Below are 15,038 nucleotides of genomic sequence, written 5' to 3'. Positions count from 1 at the left end.
CCAGTTAGCCACATGCTCAACCACTTCCTTTCTTCTTACATTAACCCACTTTATTCAAACATAATATATGTATTTGCCTCCCAAAGTTCATGTGATAGAGGTGTGATACAGGCATGATACTCCTTGCCTTAGCCAAATGAGCACCGTAGTACAGATGCCTTATTAATTTTGTTGTTTGACTCTCAGGCTACTTTCAAGAATGCATGTTCCCACGCAAGCTGTAGGAATAACATTCAGATCATCCTTTCTTATATATGTGCCCCAAAAGGCTTTTTTTCCATCTTTCTTCTGGATCATGCATATCTCTAAATATTTCTTAGATTTGCTGTATTTCATTGTAGTTTTGCTGAAACATAGCCCTGCCATACAGGGTATGCTTCTGTTACATCCTTCTGAGGCCTGTATTTCCCTCAAACTCAACAAAGTGAAATCTTCACTACCAGACTAGTTTACTCTTTAGTATTTGCTCCCTTTTCTGAATTCTTGTAGCATTCTTAATGCCTATACCAGTCATCTGGGAATGGAACCACATTTGGAAACATTTCTTTAGCTACTTCATATCTTTCTAAAACTGCTTTGTTTATTTTTTGAGAACAGGCACTGGGTGTTACATTCTCTTGTTTCCAGACCTTCTCCTAGTGAAATCTTGGTGAAGTATATTAACAAATAAGCAGTGAAGGATGACACAACTCAAAATGTTACCTCAAATACATAGGTCTAATAATGTACATGGCACAGTTATATGAAATATAAAATTATATACTATATAGTAAAAATTACTCTTAATTCTCAGAAGCAACAGAATCAACTAAGAGTAACTTGTATGTCTACTTTATTCATCCTCAAGCACAACCACCCACCAAAAAAATAAAAAGCTCCAAACGCTCATTCCATAGTTACCTGCAATAGCAATTATAATAATATTATCTGTGGTGCTATATTATACATTAGTTTTCCTGGAGGGCTAGCCTTATCTTCTGTTGCACTTGAGAACCTCTTGATTTTATGTATAAACTTATTTTTCTGAGGCTAAGTGTCTTTACCTTATAAAATCACACTTTAATGCCTCTGGAAATAAAGCTTGTTGTGAGAAACTATATGGAAACCTAAAGACTATTATCTTAATAGTTTCACCTGATACATAGCTATATAGTCTGCTGCAACCTGTAATTGTCTCCATGTAATTCCTAGGAGACTACATTACTTTGATTTGCAAGATTTTAAGACTACATTTAACCATGCTTAGGCAAGTCAGTTATCCTTTGTGGCTTTATGCCGTGAAAGACTGGCCTCTTTTTGTACACATTCATTTTTCTTTCATTTTTTTTAATGGCTCACTGCATGCTGGTCAGATATTCTCAAAATGATTTCCAAGGAGAAAAAATGTAGATTTGGGATCTTTTATAAATGTCCCCCAAATGGAATGATATTTTTGTATATAAATTGAAAAGAATTAGCAGAAAGTGAAATTACTGAAGAAGCATTGAACTTCAAATGAGAACATCAAAATTTGGCTTCCAGGGACTTCCCTGTTGGTGCAGTGGTTAATAATCTGCCTGCCAATGCAGGGGACACAGGTTCAAGCCCTGGTCTGGAAAGAGCCCACATGCCGCGGAGCAACTAAGCCTGTGAGCCACAACTACTGAGCCCATGTGCCACAACTACTGAAGCCTGCACGCCTACAGCCTGTGCTCTGCAACAAGAGAAGCCACCTCAATGAGGAAACCGCGTACCACAATGAAGAGCAGCCCCCACCCGCAGCAACTAGAGAAAGCCTGCAAGCAGTAACTAAGACCCAATGCAGCCAAAAATAAATAAATAAATAAATAAATTCATTTTTTTTAAATGGCTTCCAGTTTTGTTAGTTAATAATGATACAACTTTGGTTGACCAACTTTCCTATCCAGGTAGTATGATAATTATAATTCTACCACTCATTAAGAGTAATTGAGAGGATCAAATAAAATATTTTAAGTGAAGAGATTTGCAAACTTTTAAACACTACACAAATGTCATAGTATAACTGCTAAGCATGAATAACGATTGCTAGAGCCTCATACTTGGCACCATTAATTCTTGCATAGCCACAGGACAAGCCATTGTTGATGGAAATAATCAATAAACAATCTATAATAGGAATAGGAAAGAGTTTCATTTGAACCAAACTGAGGACAATAAGCCAGGAAGACACAGATTCAAGAAACTCTGGACTACAAAATGAGGGAGGCTTATAAAAGGCAAAACCTGCAAAATTACGTAGACTATTTTTCAAGAATTAGGATTGGAGCTGGCAAGAAGTAAGGATGCTTATTAAACAAGGATTGGTTGGAGTCCGAAATGGTTGCATAGTTACAAGGGGTGAACTTGAGAGCATAAGCTTGCAGCTAGCAGCTGCTAGCAGATATTCTTTTAAGAATGCCTTGCCATGTCCTTGAGTTTGATACAGTTCAGAAAATTCATGTTCTCAGTGATGCAGGAACATGTCTGAAACCATACCCACAATGGCCACCCAGCTCCATTCTGAATGCCTGAACAAGTTACTCCATTTTGATTTTTAAATGCATTCTTTTCTTTAATGGTTAAAACAGATACACAATGAATGTTTAATAGGCTACAAAACAGGTTGTTCTAGTTGGCAAAAACTTTAAGTTAAAGCATGTATAATTCATAATGACTTCCCTATACCTCAATAGCAGAAAATTCCTTCCATCACCACACAGTATGGGAGTTGAGTGTACTGACTGACCTGTGGAATTATGCAGAGTCAAAATACAGTTTTGAATACATAAGAAAGAGGCCAGAGTTAGATATTTGAGTGGTGAATAATCAGAACAAAGTAATTTTGAGAATAAGTTCAAAACCAGGAAATTGCATGTGAGAAAGCAACAGACAGTACATGAACAAATAATACAGTGGTGGTGGTTGTGATTCTAACCTAAATTTTCAATCAGTATACAAGATTCAGGTAATCTATCCAAGTAGAAATGGAGCAAATAATCAACAAATAGCTAACAGCTATGCATTTGGTAGCAGTCAAGGCAAGCAGATAAGCAGCTGGCATTCATGTAATCTCACAATAAAATTTCAATCTAGTCAAGATAACATTAAAGTTGATTGGAAAAGGTCCAATTATTAGAATGATTGGTTAATCAACAAGAAAGAAAATGGAAAAGGAGTTTTGTTTGTTTGGGTTGTTTAACGTAGTATATTGCAGTGGTTAAAGAATATAGCTAAAATCTCTGTTGGACAAACCACAAGGCAGATTTGACTTTTGGTCATGTAGCAATGGCCAAAAGAATCTCTCTACTTCTTACCAGCCACACTCTCAAAATTTAGGCTGGTACTTGCATATATTTCAGGATGAGACCAAGGATGGCATTAATAGGCTAATCTACTAGTATTAGAGGAGTTTCATGCAACTCCATTGTATTTTGTATCTTTAGAGAGCTCACCTTGTATTCAATGAGAAATCAATCTAAGCAGCATACAAGGCTGTAAAATTAAACCTGTGATAAAAGCTATGTCAAAAAGCTGGTGATACTATTAAACTTCTAAATTGGGCATTTACTTGCTTGTATATGCCAGGGAAATTTCCCTAAGCAAGTAATAACCGAATTAAAATATAAAGAAAAAACAAATTAAGTGGTGGGGAAGACGAAATCGGCAGGAAGCATTCAAACAGAGGAACAGTATAACCTCTTCAAAGGTAAATATCTTCTCCCATTCAGTATAGGCAGCCTTTGTGTTTTGTTGATAGTTACCTTATTTGCAAATGATATGTCTGATAAGAGGTTAATAGCCAATAAAGAACTCGTACAACTCAATATCGAAAAAAACACTGTGATAAAAAATGGGCAGTGGACTTGAATAGACATTTTTCCAAAGAAGATATACTGATGGCCAACAGGCACACGACACGATGCTGAACATCACTAATCATCAAGGAAACGCAGCTCAAAACCATAATGAGATATCACCTCACATCTGTCAGAATGGCTGTCATCAGAGGCAGGAAATTACAAGTGTGGGGGAGGGTGTGGAGAAGAGGGAACTCTAGAACACTGCTGGGGGGAATATAAACTGGTGCCACTATGGGAAGCAGTATGGAGGTTCCTCAAAAACCTAAAAAAGAGCTACCGTATGATCCTGCAATTTCACTCGGGTATTTATCCAAAAAAATGAAAACATTAATTTGAAATGATATATGCACCCCAGTGTTCATTGCGGCATTATTGACAACAGCCAAGATATGGAAGCAATCTAAGTGTTCAGTGACAGATTAATGGATTAAGAAGATGTGGTAAATAGATATTACTCAACCATAAAAAAAATGAAATCTCTCCATTTGCAAGAACATGAATGGACCTGGAGGATATTACACCTAGTGAAATAAGTTAAACAGGGAAAGACAAATACTACATTTTTTCACTTATATGTGAAATCTAAAAAACAAAACAAGGAATAAAATAATAGAAACAGGAGGAAAGGAGCTTCAAGATGGCGGAGGAGTAAGACGCGGAGATCACCTTCCTCCCCACAAATACATCAAAAATACATCTACATGTGGAACAACTCCTACAGAACACCTACTGAACGCTGGCAGAGACCTCAGACCTCCCAAAAGGCAAGAAACTCCCCACGTACCTGGGTAGGGCAAAAGAAAAAACAGACACAAAGAATAGGGATAGGACCCGCACCAGGGGGAGGGAGCCGTGAAGGAGGAAATGTTTCCACACACTAGGAAGCCCCTTCGCGGACGGAGACGGCGGGTGGGGAGGGGGAAAGCTCCAGAGCTACGGAGGAGAGCACAGCAACAGGGGTGCGGGGGGCAAAGCGGGGAGATTCCCACACAGAGGATCGGTGCCGACCAGCACTCACCAGCCCGAGAGGCTTGTCTGCTCACCCGCCGGGGCGGGCGGGGGCTGGGAGCTGAGGCTCGGGCTTTGGAGGTCGGATGCCGGGAGCCGGGAAAGGACTGGGGTTGGCGGCGTGAACACAGCCTGCAGGGGATTAGTGCGCCACGGCTAGCCGGGAGGGAGTCCGGGAAAAGAGACTTTTTCTTACCTCTTTGTTTCCCGGTGCGTGAGAAGAGGGGATTGAGAACGCTGCTTAAAGGAGCTCCAGAGACGGGCGCGAGCCGCAGCTATCAGCGCGGACCCCAGAGACGGTCATGAGACGCTAAGGCTGCTGCTGCCGCCACCAAGAAGCCTGTGTGCAAGCACAGGTCACTATCCACAACTCCCCGCCCGGAAGCCCGTGCAGCCCGCCACTGCCAGGGTCATGTGATCCAGGGACCACTTCCGCCAGAGAACGCACTGCGCGCCTCAAGGTGGTGCAACGTCACGCCTGCCTCTGCCGCCGGAGGCCCGCCCCGCATCCGTTCCCCTCCCTCCTCGCGGCCTGAGTGAGCCAGAGATCCTGAAGCAGCTGCTCCTTTAACCCCGTCCTGAGGGAAGAACAGACGCCTTCAGGCAACCTACACGCAGAGGCGGGGCCGTATCCAAAGCTGAAACCCGGGAGGTGTGTGAACAAAGAAGAGAAAGGGAGATCTCTCCCAGCAGCCTCAGAAGCAGCGGATTAAATCTCCACAATCAACTTGATGTACCCTGCATCTGTGGAATACCTGAATAGACAACGAATCATCCCAAATTGAGGAGGTGGACTTGGGAGCAACGATATATTTTTTTTTCCCTTTTTCTCTTTTTGTGAGTGTGTATGTGTATGCTTCTGTGTGTGATTTTGTCTGTACAGCTTTGCCTTTACCATTTGTCCTAGGGTTCTGTCGGCCTGTTTTTTATTTTTTTTATTAAAAATTTTTTTCTTTATAATTATTTTTTATTTTAATAACTATTTTATTTTACTTTATTTTATTGTATCTTCTTCTTTCTTTCTTTTTTTCCTCCCTTTTATTCTGAGCCATGTGCAGGACAGGCTCTTTGTACTACAGCCAGGCATCAGGGCAGTGCCACTGAGGTGGGAGAGCCACGTTCAGGACACTGGTCCACAAAAGACCTCGCAGCTCCACGTAATACTAAGCGGCAAAAAACTCCCAGAGATCTCCATCTCAACGCCAAGACCCAGCTCCACTCAACAACGAGCAAGCTACAGTGCTGGACACCCTATGCAAAACAACTAGCAAGATAGGAACACAGCCCCACCCATTAGCACAGAGGCTGACTAAAATCATAATAAGGCCACAGACACCCCAAACCACAACAACAGATGTGGACCTGCCCACCAGAAAGACAAGATACAGCCTCATCAACCAGAACACAGGCACTAGTCCCCTCCACCAGGAAGCCTACACAACCCACTGAACCAACCTTAGCCACTGGGGACAGACACCAAAAACAACGGGAACTACGAACCTGCAGCCTGCGAAAAGGAGACCCCAAACACAGTAAGTTAAGCAAAATGAGAAGACAAAGAAACACACAGCGGATGAAGAAGCAAGGCAAAAATCCACCAGACCTAACAAATGAAGAGGAAATAGGCAGTCTACCTGAAAAAGAATTGAGAATAATGACAGTAAAGATGATCCAAAATCTTGGAAATAGAATGGAGAAAATATAAGAAATGTTGAACGGGTTGCCCTGATGGCGCAGTGGTTGAGAATCTGCCTACCAATGCAGGGGACATAGGTTTGAGCCCTGGTCAGGGAAGATCCCACATGTCGCGGAGCAACTGGGCCCGTGAGCCACAACTACTGAGCCTGAGCGTCTGGAGCCTGTGCTCCACAACAGGAGAGGCTGCGACAGTGAGAGGCCCGTGCACTGTGATGAAGAGTAGCCCCTGCTTGCCACAACTAGAGAAAGCCCTCGCACAGAAACGAAGACCCAACACAGCCAAAAACAAATAAATATATTTTAAAAAAAAAGATCAGGAACAAGACAAGGTGCCCACTCTCACCACTATTATTCAATATAGTTTTGGAAGTTTTAGCTACAGCAATCAGAGAAGAAAAAGAAATAAAAGGAATCCAAATCGGAAAAGAAGAAGTAAAGCTGTCACTGTTTGCAGATGACATGATACTATACATAGAGAATCCTAAAGATGCTACCAGAAAACTACTAGAGCTAATCAATGAATTTGGTAAAGTAGCAGGATATAAAATTAATGCACAGAAATATCTGGCATTCCTATATACTAATGATGAAAAATCTGAAAGTGAAATTGAGAAAACACTCCCATTTACCACTGCAACAAAAAGAATAAAATATCTAGGAATAAACCTACCTAAGGAGACAAAAGACCTGTATGCAGGAAATTGTACGACACTGATGAAAGAAATTAAAGATGATACAAATAGTTGGAGAGATATACCATGTTCTTGGATTGGAAGAATCAACATTTTGAAAATGACTATACTACCCAAAGCAATCTACAGATTCAATGCAATCCCTATCAAACTACCACTGGCATTTTTCACAGAACTAGAACAAAAAATTTCACAGTGTGTATGGAAACACAAAAGAACCCGAATAGCCAAAGCAACCTTGAGAAAGAAAACCGGAGCTGGCAGAATCAGGCTCCCTGACTTCAGACTACACTACAAAGCTACAGTAACAAGGCAGCACAGTACTGGCACAGAAACAGAAATATAGATCAAGGAAAAGGATAGAAAGCCCAGAGATAAACCCACGCACATATGGTCACCTTATCTTTGATAAAGGAGGCAAGAATATACAGTGGAGAAAACATAGCCTCTTCAATAAGTGGTGTTGGGAAAACTGGACAGCTACATGTAAAAAAATGAAATTAGAACACACCCTAACACCATACACAAAAATAAACTCAAAATGGATTAAAGAACTAAATATAAGGCCAGACACCATCAAACTCTTAGAGGAAAACATAGGCAGAACACGCTATGACATAAATCACAGCAAGATCCTTTTTGACCCACCTCCTGGAGAAATGGAAATAAACACAAAAATAAACAAATGGACCTAATGAAACTTAAAAGCTTTTGCACAGCAAAGGAAACCATAAACAAGACCAAAAGACAACCCTCAGAATGGGAGAAAATATTTGCAAATGAAGCAACTGACACAGGATTAATCTCCAAAATTTACAAGCAGCTCATGCAGCTCAATATTAAAACAACAAACAACCCAAACCAAAAATGGGCAGAAGACCTATACAGACATTTCTCCAAAGAAGATATGCAGATTGCCAACAGACACATGAAAGAATGCTCAACATCATTAATCATTAGAGAAATACAAATCAAAACTACAATGAGATATCATCTCACACCGGTCAGAATGGCCATCATCAAACTATCTACAAACAATAAATGTTGGAAAGGTTGTGGAGAAAAGGGAACCCTCTTGCACTGTTGGTGGGAATGTAAATTGATACAACCACTATGGAGAACAGTAGGGACATTCTTTAAAAAACTAAAAATAGAACTACCATACGACCTAGCAATCCCACTACTGGGCATATACCCTGAGAAAAACGATAATTCAAAAAGAGTCATGTACCAGAATGTTCATTGCAGCTCTATTTACAATAGCCAGGACATGGAAGCAACCAAAGTGTCTATCAACAGAGAATGGATAAAGAAGATGTGGCACATATATACAATGGAATATTACTCAGCCATAAAAAGGAACGAAACTGAGTTATTTGTAGTGTGGTGGATGGACCACTCATACAGAGTGAAGTAAGTCAGAAAGAGAAAAACAAATACCATATGCTAACACATATATATGGAATTTTTTTTTAAAAATTGGTCATGAATAACCTAGGGGCAAGACGGGAATAAAGATGCATACCTACTAAAGCATGGACTTGAGGATACGGGGAGGGGGAAGGGTAAGCTGGGACAAAGTGAGAGAGTGGCATGGACATGTATACACTACCAAACGTAAAATAGATAGATAGTGGGAAGCAGCCACATAGCACAGGGAGATCAGCTCAGTGCTTTGTGACCACCTAGAGGGGTGGGACAGGGAGGGTGGGAGGGAGGGAGACGCAAGAGGGAAGAGATATGGGGACATATGTATATGTATAACTGATTCACTTTGTGATGAAGCAGAAATTAACACACCATTGTAAAGCAATTATACTCCAACAAAGATGTTTAAAAAAATAGAAACAAACTCACAAATAGAGATAAAAAATTAGTGGTTGCCAGAGGGGAGGGGCATGTCGGTGATGAGCAAAATATGTGAAGAGGATTAAAAAGTACAAACCAGTTATAAAATATATAAGTCACAGATATGTAAGGTACAGCACAGGGAATATAGTCAACAATATTATAATAACTTTGGGTTTTTTTGTATGCTATATCCTTGCACTTTATTTATTTTATGTATTTAATATATTTATATTATTGAAGTATAGTCTATTTACAATGTTGTTTTAGTTTTAAGATATACAGCAACGTGATTTAGTTATGTGTATATATATATATGTGTTATTTTTCATGTTCTTTTACCTTACAGGTTATTATAAAATATTGAGTACAGTTCCCTGTGCTATACTGTATGTCCTTGTTGTTTATCTATTTTATATATAGTAGTGTGCATATGTTAATCCCAAACTCCTAATTTATCCCTCCCCCCACTTTTTCTCTTTGGTAGCCATAAGTTTGCTTTCTATGTCTGTGGGTCTATTTCTGTTGTATAAGTTCATTTGTATCTTTTTTTTAGATTCCACATATAAGCGATATCATATGATATTTGTCTTTCTCTGTCTCACTTACTCACTTAGTATGAGAATCTATAATAACTTTGAATGGTGTGTAATCTGTAAAAATGTCAAATCACTATGTTATACTACTGATATTAAAATATTAAAGTCAACTATACTTCAAACCAACAAACAAATAATCAAAAAAAATGTTAAGTAAGGCTAGAGTTCTGATAGCAAAGGGAAAAATGGAGAAAAATGAAGCTGTGAAGGTAAGGTCAGGTCTGGAAGGCCTTGTTTATGGGCCCTGCCAAATATGTTGGAACATTTGAAGTTTTAAAACAAGAGATCATATGTCTAAATTTACATACCATACAGCATGTGGCTTCAGTGTGAAGAAGAAATTTAATGATGCAACACTGGTTTTGGGGACAATTGCAGTAGGAAGGAGACAATACTGTGTTAACTAGGGCAATGGCAGTGGAGATGGAGAGAAGACCGATTTGAGAAATATTTAGGACGTAAAATCTATTCACAGTGCTGACTTCTACATTGGAGGAAAGGAGAGGGCAATGGAAATTTATGTTGGAAACAGTGGAAGAGATCCAACTTAGGGGGACAATAGTGAGTTCATAGATGTTGACTTACAGGTGCCTTTGAGGCATCCAATTAAGGATATTGGAACCCTAGTTGGAAATATATTTCTGGAGTTCAGAAATTTCAGGATGATATAAATTTCTCAGTGATTTGCATATGTTCGATAGTAGAATGGTTGAATTGCATTCAGACCTATTTTAATTTGGTGATCACTTTGCTGTGTTGTAGTACAATGTGGCTAGTGTTGCCAAATCTGACTCCCTGTGCACCAATGCCGAATCAAAATACGGAGACAGAGAATTGGAAGATAAGAAATAGAGAGGCTTTATATTTTCTTTGCCAGGCAAAGGGAAGACACAGTAGGCTAGAGCCTCAAGAACTGTGCCCCACCTTCCTGGGGAATTACAGGGATTCTTAATGGGGAATTTGCAGTCCAAAGTGACTGATAAGGATCAAAATGGTGAAGGTCTTGCATTCTTCTTCTTGCATTATTTCAAAATAGTCATCGCTGGAGTCAGGCAACCCGGTAATTGGGTCCCTTAGCCTCTGGGTTATCGGTCTACGACCACCCCTCTGAAATGTAAACAGCTACATGGGTGATTTGCTACAAGAGTTTATAGGGAGAGTAAAGAGTAAATACCAGGTACAGGATGTAAATTATTTAAATTACACAGGGTTAGGGGTGACAGATTAGCTTTGTGAAGGACAAATCTAACTACAGACACAACAGATTTGTAACAGTTAAAATAAAACTAGGACTGATTAACTCAGGCCAGTTTATGTTTCTTCTCTAGCCTGTTCACTGTTCCCTTTATTTTCCTGGTTATCAGGAGAGGAAAAACCTCATTTCTATTTTTGCTGCAACACTAGTCTCAACAGTATGTGACTGGTGAAGTGCATTTACTGAGAAAGCAAGTGGTTGAACTTATTCTCAGTTGGGGGTTTGTTTGATGCATGTGACAAAACAGCCGAAGAGGCCAAGGAATTGAGAGTATTATCAAGAGTGTGTTAAAATATGGATAGTAGACTCTAATGAAATTGGAGATATTTGAAGTCAGGGAAGAAGTACAGGGGATTAGTGGCCTTGAGAGACCAATGAAGTCATAGATCAAAGCAGCTAGAATGGGAGAAGTTTTGAGATCAGAGTGTGATGCGCTTTAATTCTGACTGAAAATGAAATAGTTACAGGTGGCAGCAAGGTGCCCCCTCAGAATGAATGAGGTGGTGGAGCGGAAAGGAAACTCATTGGTAGTGAGGTCAAAGAGCTGGGGAGCTGCATGTTGAACATTCCATGCCCTCAAAGCAATGATGAAGAGAAAGAATGAATTGTTATGCAAATAAAAACACAAAGACTTGACTTGCATACTATTTCCTTGCTTAAGAATATCAAAGAAACTAGAGCATATTCTGTTTCAGGAACTTTAAAAACATTATCACAATAAACACTTTGAGGTGTCTCAGTTTTTGATTTCAGTGCCAAATATTTGTACATAAGAACCTAGTGCTTTTGGATATTTCACATTTTAGCTGATATTACATCCTTGTCTCTCATTATCACACACACAAAAAAGCCCAGAAAATATAGCACCGAAAAATATCTATTTTGACAGTTTTGATCATTAAGAAGCAGTGACAACAGTCACAAGATATTTCCTAGTAGGCTCTTGGATAGAGAAAGGAAATGTAATTAAGATGTTGAATAATTTAATGATGTACTAATAATTTAATGGTATACTCTCTAGAGCATACCTACTTTTACTGTGGTTGCTATTTCCAGATCCTATTTTCCAGCCAGCGATTTTTTCATGAGTTGTGATATTCACTTGAAACCTTAATCATTCTCAGAGATCCAGCTTTAAAATGGAAGCTAGGGCTTTTCCCTCTACCTGAAGCTCACTTGAAAGAACTACAGCTGCTGTCAACTGCTTTCAAGAATTATGGAGGGCAGGCCAAGGGAAAGCCTTAAGAATAATGTAATAGTTGCTTTTTGTTTGTTTTTTAAAGGCACTGGTTATCCAGACTTTCCCTAAGAAAATTTCAGTGCTGAATTTTCAGGTCCCAGATTAAGGTGCTGGTTAGATGCACAGTATGATCTAGGTAAGAATCTCTAATAAAGACCCTATCGTTGTAAAATGAACCATAGGCAGCATCTAAAATAGTGTAACTACAAAGTAAGTAGGAAGCAAAATTTTAATACTCAAAACTCTAATTTGAAGAGTTCTATTAATTAAATTTCAATTTGTTTTTAATGTTATTCTACTGAATTTATTTACCAAATTCTATCATTTTTACCTAACACTGTGCACACACTTTTACCTTTGTTCCTGACTTTAAAACATAATCCTCATTCACTCCCAATTTGCACCCTGAAATTTGTCTCTATCGGTCTCCTGGCTATATCACTGTTTCCATGCAGTCTTTACTTTATGATATTTCCCAAAATGACTCTTTAATTTTGCAAATGCTTTCCTGTCCCAAAGGGAAGATACAATGATTGATCTCATTCCACCATTGTTTTTCAAGCTGTAGCAGAATAATGTCCCCCCATAGATACATACGTGATAATTCCAGGAACCTATGAATATGTTATGTTATAATACATGGCAAAGGGAATTAAAGTTATAAATGGAATTACATTTACTAATCAGCTGATTTTAAAGTAGAGAGATTATTCTAGATTATCCCAATGTAATTGTGAAGGTCCTTCGAAGTAAAGGAGGCAGAAGAGTGTCACAGTGAGAGATATTTAGTGATGCTACACTGCTTGATTTGAGGATGCAGGAAGGGGCTTTGAGCCAAGGAATGCAGGTGGCCTCTAGAAGCTATAAAAGGCAAAGAAACAAATTTCCTTCTAGACACCTTAGAAGGAACACAGCCCTGCCAGCACCTTGACTGTAGCCCCGAAAGTCCCACTTTAAACTTCTGATCTCCAGAACTGTAATATAAGTTTGCGTTTTTTAAATCACTGCATTTGTGAAAATTTGTTACAGTGTAAAGGTAAACTACTACACAAGCTTTTACTTATGTGTCTATCAGCAATTTTCAGCTTCTGAATTCTCACCTTCATTAACAACTTGCACAGATTCTCCACCCACATCAGTGACTGTCATTGTTATCAAATCCGCACCAGTTAGTTTACTGCACAGTAGTTAGGGTTTTCCATTACTCAGTGGCAATATCCTGAAATAAAAGCACTCCCATAAAGGAAACATTGGAAAACCCAGCATTAAAGATGACAGAGCTTCCAGTAAAGCTGCAGTGAAGGATCACTTTGCTTAACCTCTGCTCATATCACTCACCAGGCTTTCTCATCTACAGGGCTGTTTTTCCCATATTCCCAGATTCTCTTCTCTTAGTGCTTACCAGATCCAGAGTCAAACCCATTTGAATGTACCTATATGTGTGCCCCAAAGTCTGTATCTAGGATTCATCCTAGGACTGTAATATCCCTTATTGTTGTTGCTAATTAAAACAGCTCGTGAAGTATCTCTTCCTCCTAGGTAGTTCACAACTAATTGGAGGAGATACATTGGTCATCTAACTAATTTGTCTAAATAAATAACAATTTCCCAAAGGCATATAACTTCCAATTATTTCTAATAATAATCTGAATTATTGGTCCTGACTAGTCCTGAGTGTTAAAAAGCTGGAAAAGACTAGTCTGAAGATGAGAAAATCTGAATGATATGATATTTCTAAAGGATAAAGTTTTAAGTTTGTATCATTGACCTAATTATGTTGCAGCTCTCAAGTACTAAACTATTTTTCTTAAAATGATGTCAAGGTTATGAGCAACCTATCAATGTTTCTATGCTTATAGATGCTTCTAGTGTGAAAAAAATAGCTTGTCCTCCTAAAAAAAAGAAAAAGTTGAATATCCTTCTGGAATGTTACTCATTTTCTCATCATTTTTTTTTTCTTTCTGAGAAAGTAGAAAATTAAGTTTGTGTGCCCAGAGATGGCAATTTCTAAGTTAATGAACAACCAATTGGTTGGGTTTTTATTTATGAAACTGATGTATGTATTACATAGTAAACATACTTGTCTACATCTGTAGATTTTTGTTTTTTGGGTTTTTTAAAATTCCCTCCCTCTTGCACCTCCCTCCCACCCTCCCTATCCCACTCTCTATGTCGTTGCAAAGCACCCAGCTGATCTACCTGTGCTATGCTGCTGTTTCCTACTAGTTAATTATTTTACATTTGGTAGTGTATATATGTCGATGCTACTCTCACTTCACCCCAGCTTCGCCCTCCCACCCCATGTCCTCAAGTCCATTCTTTATGTCTACTTCATTATTCCTGTCCTGCCACTATGTTGATCAGTATCATATTTTTTTTTTTTTAGATTCCATATATATGTGTTACCATGCGGTATTTGTTTTTCTCTTTCTGACTTACTTCACTCTGTATGACAGACTCTAGGTCCATCCACGTCACTAAGAATAACTCAATTTCATTTCTTTTTAGGGCTGAGTAATATTGCATTGTACGTATGTGCCACATCTTCTTTATCCATTCATCTGTCGATGGACATTTAGGCTGCTTCCATGTCCTGGCTATTGTAAATAGAGCTGCAGTGAACATTGTGGTACATGACTCTTTTTGAATTATGGTTTTCTCAGGGTATATGCCCAGTAGTGGGATTGTTGGGTCATATGGTAGTTCTATTTCTAGTTTTTTAAGCAACCTCCATACTGTTCTCCATAGTGGTTGTATCAATTTACATTCTCACCAACAGTGCAGGAGGGTTCCCTTTCCTCCACACCTCTCCAACATTTATTGTTTGTAGATTTTTTG

This window comes from Phocoena phocoena, chromosome 11 (genome assembly GCF_963924675.1).
Source record: "Phocoena phocoena chromosome 11, mPhoPho1.1, whole genome shotgun sequence".
NCBI lineage: Eukaryota > Metazoa > Chordata > Mammalia > Artiodactyla > Phocoenidae > Phocoena > Phocoena phocoena.
Note: the sequence above shows the minus strand (reverse complement) of the source record.